The following is an 11,090-nucleotide window of genomic DNA, read 5'->3' as shown; positions in this document are numbered from 1 at the left end:
CACGCACATGGGAGGATAACAACCCAAGAGAGCTAGCATGGGAGCTAGAAAACAAAAAGGAAATTTAGCTTGGAAAACAGAAGTCGTACTTGTACTTAGAAAACAAACTGGAAGCAGGGAACAAAAGGCAGTAAGCTAAAAACCGCAATCAAACATAGCTTACAGCAACGCTGCATGGACAAGACAAGATACGACAGGTAGCAAAGACAAGTGCGACATGTGGCAACGGCAATAATTCAGCACTGACTGGAGGAAAAAAGCAGGTAAAATAGGAGCGGGCTGATTGTAGCCAGGTGTAGCCAGGTGCCAATCAGCCACAGCTGAGGGAAAAACAGCACACAGGGAGACAAACAGGAAGCTGGACCAAAATAAGAGTGCTGACAGGAACTAAGGACAGGATATTCCAAACACATAGAGGAGAAACTAAAACACAAACCGTCAGTGGCAAGCGTGACATTTCCCAAGACATGCACCTGGGGATAGGCTCCTCCCACCTCCAAAGACATACACCTGGGGATAGGCTCCTCCCACCTCCAAAGACATGCACCTGGGGATAGGCCCCTCCCACCTCCAAAGACATACACCTGGGGATAGGCTCCTCCCACCTCCAAAGACATGCACCTGGGGGTAGGCCCCTCCCACCTGCAAAGACATGCACCTGGGGATAGGCCCCTCCCACCTCCAAAGACATACACCTGGGGATAGGCCCCTCCCACCTCCAAAGACATACACCTGGGGATAGGCTCCTCCCACCTCCAAAGACATGCACCTGGGGATAGGTTGATTGGCAACACTAAATGGTCCCTAATGTGTGAATGTGAGTGTGAATGTTGTCTGTCTATCTGTGTTGGCCCTGCGATGAGGTGGCGACTTGTCCAGGGTGTACACTGCCTTCTGCCCGATTGTAGCTGAGATAGGCACCAGCTCCCCCCGCGACCCCAAAGGGGGATAAGCGGTAGGAAATGGATGGATGGATTGTCTTCTAAGTAGCAGTGTAAGAAACACAAGTGTGCTGGTGAGAACAGCAGCAGCAAATGAAACTGCAGGATTTGAAATAAACTGTCCAGACTTTGACTTTCTAACAAAATCAGCACATAGATCCTAACATTTATAGATTAGATATTTTGCATTTTTAAGTCAAGTACATGTTTTAATATACAACATTGTGTACTTTATTCAAAAATAAACAACACTTTGACTGTAAAGGTGAGAATAAACAGGACAAAATACTTTTATACGTGTATAGAGATATTCAGAAATCATTTTTAATTATTATTGATGTTATAGATTAACATTATATGGTGTATATATTTGTTTTACATTTGTTAATACATTTGCTTTTGCGTACTCCTAAATCCCTCTTAGTTCATATTTACTGGTTCACATCTGAAACATCTTCTGGACCACTTCTGAAAGCATATTATTATTTACTTTATATATAATTTCAGCAGTTGTCTTAATCCTTGTGTGGTGTTCGGCTCTGTGGGACCCGTTTTTAATGTTTATTAAAAGAAAAATAATACAATTAATGAATTTTCCAAACTGAGACTCACTGGCTTTGGCTCATTTTCTGTGAAGAACATATATCAGAATACATATTTAATGAACACACACCATACACCCCCCTACACATTTCTGTTACATATAGGATGTTCGGGGTCCCCTGGACCTGGAGCTAATAGAAGTGTGGAAATTGATGTTCTGTTCACACACACACACACACACACACACACACACACACACACACACACACACACACACACACACACACACAGCAGGCCTAGACAGGAGGAGGACAGAGTGTATGTACACAGAACATCAGAGGGTCAAACGCAAGGTTGCAACACTACCTGCCAACGCTGTTCGCTCTCCCCTTGCTGTACAACCCTGGGCCAAATGTCACCATTGATGAACAGCTGATGCAATTTAAGGGCCCCTTTCGGCAGTATCCATCCATTTTCTACCGCTTATTCCCTTTTTTGGGTCGCGGGCGCCTATCTCAGCTACAATCGGGCGGAAGGCGGGGTACACCCTGGACAAGTCTCCACCTCATCGCAGGGCCAACACAGACAGACAGACAACATTCACACTCACATTCACACACTACGGCAGTAAATACCATCTAAACCTGCAAAGTATGGTATAAAGATCTGGGCTGCCAGTGATGTCACTTCCTCATATGCTTGGAACTTACAAGTCTACACAGGGAAACCTGATGGAGGAGCCCCTGAGAAAAAACAAGGAATGAGAGTAGTCCTCGACATGTCTCAGTGCCTCCGTGGACACAACAACACATGCAACTATTTTTTCTACTTTGCACAAACTGGGACAGGAGCTCCTGAAGAGGAAGCTGACCATGGTGGGAACAATAAGGAAAAACAGGTCAGAGCTCCCACCTCAACTGCTGACTTCAAAGAACAGGCGTGTCAAGTCTTCCAAGTTTGTATACACGGCTGACACATCCCGGGTATCCTTTGTGCCGAAGAAAGGCCAGAATGTGGTGCTCATGTGTACACTGCACGGGGAAGGAAGAATCTGTGACCAGGAACATCACAAACCAGAGATCATCATGGATTATAACGCCACAAAAGTAGTGGTAGACAACATGGACAAGCTGGTGACGGCCTACAGCTGCAAACGGAGGACTTTACGCTGACCACTGGTGATATTTGACATGTTGGACATCTCAGCGTACAACTCCTTTGTCATTTGGATGGCACTGAACCCAGAGTGGAAACGAGTGAAGCTCCAGAAAAGACGGCCCTTCCTTGAGGATCTGGGAATGGCATTGGTGAGACCACAAATGGAGAGAAGAGATTATGTCCCCAGAACCCCAGCCTCTGCAGCCATGGTGAGGAGGATTCAGGAGGAGAATGCTGGTGGCCTGTCTGCAGAGCCTGAAGTAAGTGTGTGATGCTGTTGATACATGTCTGCCACTCATGTCTTCTTAAAGAGAGACAGAAGTCTTAGTAAAATTCCTGATCTTTTCATTATTCTGGGTTGTGAACACCAGCAACAAGAAGAAGTGTGCGGACCCAAGATGGAGAGGAAAACAACACGTATATCTGCAACACACACACACAGTAAAGCTCTGCCCCTCAAGTGTTGTATAGGCTAGTGGCTACAGGCCATGTGTTCAATGTGTTGTCTTCACTGCTATGTTTACTCTGTGTTCATGTTGTTCAGCTTGTGTTGTGCACCTCAATGGCTTACATTTCAAGTTCAAAAAAATAAAAGTCAGTAGTTTCTAAAAAGCTTGCTTCACTTGCAAATTTGTTTCCACTCATATCTTGATTTTAATAATTTTTTTTTTATTATGTTTAAAATAATACGTTATAAATGTGCCATAACAAAGGTAAAGGGCAAATATTAACCATATGTATTGTTTATACTCCTTGTAATTGGGATAAGGTAAACATCTGTTCAGTAATTTAACATAAAATGTTTGAATGTGAGACACTAAAAGTCACAAAATGCAGCGGGTCCATCAGACCCACAAACACTGGCTGAGTAACAACAATATGAACACCACACAAGGGTTAATAGAGAACATTAATAATGGCATGGAGAAGAACAAATTTGTTATAGGAATTTTTATTGACCTGCAAAAGGCTTTCGATACCATTGACCACCAGATTTTGGTAAATAAACTGGAAAACTACGGCATAAGGGGATTGGCAGGGAAATGGCTGGAGAGCGACTTAAATGAGAGACAGCAGATTGTTCAGATGGACCAACATCAATCTACACTCATGAACATAACTGTGGAGTCCCCCAGGGGTCCATACTGGGACCCACACTATTCATTATATATATCAACAAAATATGTCAAGTATCAACACTGCTGGAGTTCATCCTCTTTGCTGACGATACAACAATTACATGTGCAGGTGACCACGTGAAGCAACTTCTGACTTCTGTAACTGAGGAGATGATGAAGCTAAAAACTTGGTTTAATACAAACAAATTGTCTCTGAATTTAAAGAAGACCAAAATAATGCTCTTTAGCAATTGCAAAAGTAATATACCAATTAGGATTGTTATTGATGATACACCAATAGAATATGTTCAACAAAATTCCTTCTTAGGAGTAATAGTAGATGAACATATCTCATGGAAACCTCATATAAGTTACCTGAGGGCAAACGTTGCTAAATGTGTTGGAATGATGAGGAGATCATGTCATTTATTGAACACCAATGCTCTGTTGTTATTGTTTCATTCATTTATTATGTCATATTTAAACTATTGTGTTGGAGTCTGGGGAAATTGTTATAAATCACATCTACAACCTTTAGTCACTCTGCAGAAAAAGGCCATCAGGATTGTGTCCAATGTTCACTACAGACATCAATCAAATCCACTATTTATGGACTTAAACTGAACCATGTGATCAACATTAAAACTGCTCAAATGATGTTTAGTGCATCCCAAAACTCTCTACCACCCAATTTACAGAACCTATTCCATGATAGAGATGATCACCATAGTTACAGTTTAAGAGGAAACAACTAATTATATTTGCCTAAATGTAGAACCACTTTCAAATCAATGTGCATTTCAGTGTGTGGAGTCACTCTGTGGAACAACTTAGGGGACAACTTAAAAATGTGTTCTAGCATGATTCAATTCAAAACACTGTTTCAAAAAGAAGTACTGAAGAAGTACGAGGAGGAAAGAGAGTGATGCCCTCAGCACAGAGCCATGGGAGAGAGGTGTGTGTGTGTGTGTGTGCGTGTGTGTGTGTGTGTGTGTGTGTGTGTGTGTGTGTGTGTGTGTGTGTGTGTGTGTGTGTCTTGTCTCGTCTTGTCTTGTCTCATAGTATTGTTGTTTTACAGGAGTTTTTCTTGTTTTTGTTTATAGAGTATTGTTCTTGTATTATATTTATGTTGAATGTGGAATGAGTGAGAGGGGTTGGACTATTATAAGCATCTGCTTCATCCAACCCCTTTTTCAAGCCTTGCATAAATATCTCTGCCAAAATGTAAAAAAAAAAAAAACATCTATGTTTAGTTGTACTGTGCTGGTATATATATATATATATATATATATATGAGAGAGAGAGAGAGACCAGACTTATGAAGAGGAAACATGCGCCCTCCTGTGGACTTCTGCTGCAACTGCACACACAAAGAAATTCATTAATTCCAAGTGTGCCTTATTTAGTGTCCCAGACTTCCAATTCCTCCTTTACATGTTTAGTATATAAGTATTAAACAAACAACTGTTTATTATATCAATATAAAAACTTGTTCAGTGTATAAATATTAAATATATGTGTAGCGTATAAATTAAATGTTTGAATTGAATTGAAACATTTATTTCAAACCAGCACAGTACAATATATATATATATATATATATATATATATATATATATATATATATGTATAATTTATACACTAAACAAGTTTTTAATATTCATATATTAAACAGTTGTTTAGTTAATACTTATACACTAAACATGTAAAGGAGGAATTGGAAGTCTGGGACACTAAATAAGGCACACTTGGAAGTAATGTAGTTCTTTGTGTGTGCAGTTGCAGCAGAAGTCCACAGGAGGGCGCACATTCCCTCTTCACAAGTCTGGTCTCTCTCTCTCTCTCTCTCTATATATATATATATATATACTTTTTTTTAAATTATACACTAAACATGTATTTAATATTTGTACACTAAACATGTTTTTAATATTTGTATATTAAACAGTTGTTTAATTAATACTTAGACACTAAACATGTAAAGGAGGAATTGGAAGTCTGAGACACTAAATAAGGCACACTTGGAAATAAATAATTTGTTGTGTGTGCAGTTGCAGCAGAAGTCCACAGGAGGGCGCACGTTCCCTATTCAAAAGTCTGGTGCCCCCTCCCCCCACTTAAGTTATGTGTCTAGTTTTATCGGCCAGCCCTATTGGCCATTGTCCTACTTTTTTAACATCAGTCATGTGTCTGTCATTATATATACAGGTGCTGTTCATATTATTAGAATATCATGAAAAAGTTGATTTATTTCAGTAATTATATTCAGAACGTGGAACTTACATATTATATCAATTCATTACACACATAGTGATATATTCCATCCATCATCTTCCGCTTATCCGAGGTCGGGTCGCGGGGGCAACAGCCTAAGCAGGGAAACCCAGACTTCCCTCTCCCCAGCCACTTCGTCTAGCTCTTCCCGGGGGATCCCGAGGCGTTCCCAGGCCAGCCGGGAGACATAGTCTTCCCAACGTGTCCTGGGTCTTCCCCGTGGCCTCCTACCGGTTGGACGTGCCCTAAACACCTTCCTAGGGAGGCGTTCGGATGGCATCCTGACCAGATGCCCGAACCACCTCATCTGGCTCCTCTCGATGTAGAGGGGCAGCGGCTTTACTTTGAGTTCCTCCCGGATGGCAGAGCTTCTCACCCTATCTCTAAGGGAGAGACCCGCCACACGGCGGAGGAAACTCATTTGGGCCGCTTGTACCCGTGATCTTATTCTTTCGGTCATGACCCAAAGCTCATGACCATAGGTGAAGATGGGAACGTAGATCGACCGGTAAATTGAGAGCTTTGCCTTCCGGCTCAGCTCCTTCTTCACCACAACGGATCGGTACAACGTCCGCATTACTGAAGACGCCGCACCGATCCGCCTGTCGATCTCACGATCCACTCTTCCCTCACTCGTGAACAAGACTCCTAGGTACTTGAACTCCTCCACTTGGGGCAGGGTCTCCTCCCCAACCCGGAGATGGCACTCCACCCTTTTCCGGGCGAGAACCATGGACTCGGACTTGGAGGTGCTGATTCTCATTCCGGTCGCTTCACACTCGGCTGCGAACCAGCTCCGGGCGATGGCAGTGTGAGCGTTTCAGATGTAATTAGACACATTTACTAGGATAATTCTGGAAGATCCCTTATCTGCTTATTGTTTTAATAGTGTTTTAGTGAGGTTTTAAAGATTGTAAAGGCATACCTCGAGTCTAAGAGAGAAGCCGAGGAGCCAGGCTCACAGCTGCTGCAGGACGACAAATAATCCACTGATGTCTTCAGTAAGATATATATCACAATTTTCCCATCCAAAAACTTGCTGGTCGACGTAGAGAAAACATGTTCACTTGACCGCTCTGCTTCACAACAAACAAAGAAACACCGGCTGTGTCTCGGTGCTAAAGACAGCTGCAATCCACCGCTTTCCACCAACAGCATTCTTCTCTATAGACTCCATTATTAAATGAACAAATTGCAAAAGATTCAGCAACACAGATGTCCAAAATTATCTGTAATCATGCGATTAAAGCAGACAACTTTTAGCTGTGTGTGTGCGCTGCGCTAATATTTCCTTACAGTCCTTAACGTAACGCGTATACGTCATCATTCCGCAAATGTAAAATTGCAATTTAGTAAACTAAAGCGGCCGTATTGGCATGTGTTGCAATGTTAATATTTCATCATTGATATATAAACTATCAGACTGTGTGGTGGCTAGTAGTGGCTTTCAGTAGGCCTTTAGGTCGGGGTCTGATCGTCTAGTCATTGATATCGACACCAACATCGCCCCCTTGTGGTGGAAAATGATAACAGTCATAACTTCCTTCCACATGCTCCAATCTTCCTGATTTGTTTTATGGTGGGTGAAGATCATTGTCATTCTACATCCTGTACGCAAATTCAAAATGACATTTTTCATACTCAACACATTTTCTAACAGAATCTTGTTAATATGCTCAATAAGGTTCTATTCAAATGTAATACAAGTAATACGTAAGACTTTATTTGCACACTTAAGTAGATAAGTTTCCAGGTAAAAAAGATGCCACCTCGCTAAAAAGATTGATTGTTTATCAATTTATTTTCCATGCATTAATTTAGATCCAGAACACACATTGTTATATATCTTATTATATTATAATCATTACTATAATTGAATGTAAGTTTGTGTAAAATATTTTCACACAACAAAGTGTGAATACATGTTGTAATGTGTGCGGTTGAGTTATAATTGATATAATACAATTAGGTATGGCAAATGCATTTTGTTTACTTGCCAACTATTCAAATTATATTTAATATACATATTTGTATAATGTCATGTAATATGACTTCAACATTATTTATGTTAAAATAAGAGTTTATTTGCTAACCAGTTCTACTTCTGAGTATTTATTTTATTTTGTTATTGAACAATTAAACACACATAAACAATGTTTGGACACATTAAGGTACTTTCAATACAATATGAGTCAATGCTTTTTCAATATTTTACTCAGCAATATAAAAAACATCACATTAAATCCAATCCTCTTACAAACAAAACCCGTTAAAGAAAGTAAAAGTAAATATGAGAGACCATTCCAATAAGATTAAAATAAAATATATATAAATAAATGATACACTTAAATTATTTCAGTAAATATAATAAGGGCTTTTTCTATTTTGTACAATCTTCCAAGATTGAATTAATAAATTCAAATCATTAACACAATGTTAGAATTTGGATTTCACTTTAAGAAAGACACTTTTGTGTATGAGAGCAAATGTTTCACACTTTTTAAAAATTGATATAAATTCACGACACGATCGATCCACGCATGCGCGAAGAGTACGTCACTTCCTGGACTTACAATTGGTTTTATGTCAGAGTTCATGCCAGAGGTGGGACCAAGTCATTGTTTTGCAAGTCACAAGTAAGTCTCAAGTCTTTGCCCTCAACTCTCGAGTCAAGACAGGCAAGTCCCGAGTCAAGTCCAAAGTCAAGACTGGAAAGTCTCAAGTCAAGTCCCAAGTCCTGCATTTTGAGTTTCGAGTCCTTTCAGGTCATTTTAATCACAGACTAATACATTTACACAGATTATGTATGTTTTTAAAATGCTGTATTTATTTATTAAAACCAAGTGCATTTGAAATTGCAGGAAAAAAAATAGTGCTGACCTTGCAATTCATAATAACACTATTAACCAGTCATTTTAAACATTTAACTCATTGCTTTACAGAATAAACACATTTGGAAAAACAAGTTGAACTGTACTTATTTGTAAACAAAGTGTTAACATTGTATTTCCATGTCATATTGCATTGTAGCTAGTTAGTTCCACAGCAGTTTCTATCCTGTTCTTACCTTATGTCATTGATCTCATCTCATTCTGTTTGTGTGTTTATGTCTGCGTACACATGAAAAACATAACAAATACATGAAAATAACAATGAACAATGTACTGTTTAGATTTCAGGGCCCTATGCAAAAGCAATCTGTACACATATTCTTAATATAGGGTACATTTTAACTGACCTTTATTTGACTATGTTTGTCTTTTTGTAGGTGGCTAAAATATGCGGTGCTGCTGACCACCGTATAACCTTACGTTACAGTTTGTGATACACTGACTAACGTAACACTATGTGTAGGTACCTCATGCAACCCTGCTTGAAAAAAATCACTTTACAAAAAGTATGAATATGGTAGCAAACTGCAGTGAATGCAACAGATTGTCGTGTTTGCAATGACGTTATAACCAGAGACATCTTATAAGTAGACGCCGCATTGGCTGCTGTGACGCGAGCAATTTGGCCGCCATCTTGAAGTGGTGATGAGGAGCTGGCGAGCAGCTTAAACTGACAGTTGACAGGTAGAAAACAAAGAGGCCGGGCGGTGTTCAGCGTTTTCCTGTTAATATTAGCGGACTGTTGAAAATAGGAATTGGGGGATTACTTTTCACAAGTAAGATTTAACATTAACGTACTATTGCCTTCTGCCTGATTGTAGCTGAGATAGGCACCAGTGCCCCCCGCTACCCAAAGGGAATAAGCAGTAGAAAATGGATGGATGGATGGTTGTATTTTGTGAAAAGAATATTACAACAGAGTTGTGAAGGAGCAAAGATCTTCAATATTTGTATGTGAAAATAACAAAGAAATCTTCTGGAGGAGGATGACGCCCCTACAGGTATTTGCTTTACAAACTTTCAGCCCCACCTAAAACAAAATTCACCAGTTGCCAATGATTATGATGCATTCTCATTTTAGGCAAAATCTAAGACAATACTTTCTTAACAGTATGTATGTAACCAGGAATAAGTTTTCAAGTAACAATATTCAAATACTAACATTGTTGGGTACAACAGAATTTAGTTTTATTCTGAATCCAGTCAAACAGATTGGTGGTTTTAGCTGATATAAAAACTTACAGGTTAAAGTTAAAGTAGCAATGATTGTCACACACACACTAGGTATGGTGAAATCTGTCTTCCGCATTTGACCCATCCCCTTGTTCACCCCCTGGGAGGTTAGGGGTGCAGTGGGCGCCCGGGAAACATTTTGGGCGATTTAACTCCCAATTCCAACCCTTGATGCTGAGTGCCAAGCAGGGAGGTAATGAGTCCCATTTTTATAGTCTTTGGTATGACTCGGCGTGTTAATATATGTTTATGTTGAAGTATTTGGCAGACGCATTTATCCAAAGTGACATACATAAAAAATACATATAAAACAATCACTGAAAACATGATCATTTAAGGGAAGAATATAATAGAATATCAATACAAAATGCCAAGACAGAATAAACTCCCTGCTGCTGCAGCAACAGAGATAGTCTATAGGTCCGTAAGATACATAGATATCTAATGTATTCATACATTTTTTTATGTAGAACATATGCATGTATATACATATGTACATGCATATGTTTTTTTCCCCTTCTCTGGGATTATATTCCCAGTATTGATCTTGGACGTCTGGTCACTTATAGCATATACAAATATTCTGTTACTGTTAAGCAAACTATGAATAATAAAACACACCAAAACATGTGTCCTTTTATCATAGTTACACGTATGACGAAAATCAGTGGTTTTTAGTGAGGTAAGATTAATTAAATGCGCCGACTGTTCATTGCTCCTGCCAAATTAATTGTACTGAGTGGAGCGGATCACCACTCCAAGATGGAGGCCGACTGTTCATTGCTCCTGACAAATTAATTGCACTGAGTGAAGCGGATCACCACTCCAAGATGGCGGCCGCGCGTCTCGTCTCCTCAGCGCCAGTAGCAGAAGTGCTCTATACCGCGTCTACTTATAAGATGACTATGGTTATAACGTTAGCAGTGAGTTTA

General features: G+C 39.8%; 1 protein-coding gene across 1 annotated transcript in view; it reads right to left on the bottom strand.

The window, feature by feature from the left end:
- Window positions 1-11,090, bottom strand: part of LOC133546839 (oocyte zinc finger protein XlCOF6.1-like) — a 267,073-nt gene that overhangs the window by 170,389 nt on the left and 85,594 nt on the right. The window lies entirely within an intron of this gene.

This window comes from Nerophis ophidion, unplaced genomic scaffold (assembly GCF_033978795.1).
Source record: "Nerophis ophidion isolate RoL-2023_Sa unplaced genomic scaffold, RoL_Noph_v1.0 HiC_scaffold_45, whole genome shotgun sequence".
In the NCBI taxonomy this organism is placed as follows: domain Eukaryota; kingdom Metazoa; phylum Chordata; class Actinopteri; order Syngnathiformes; family Syngnathidae; genus Nerophis; species Nerophis ophidion.
This window is presented reverse-complemented; position numbering and strand designations above follow the sequence as displayed.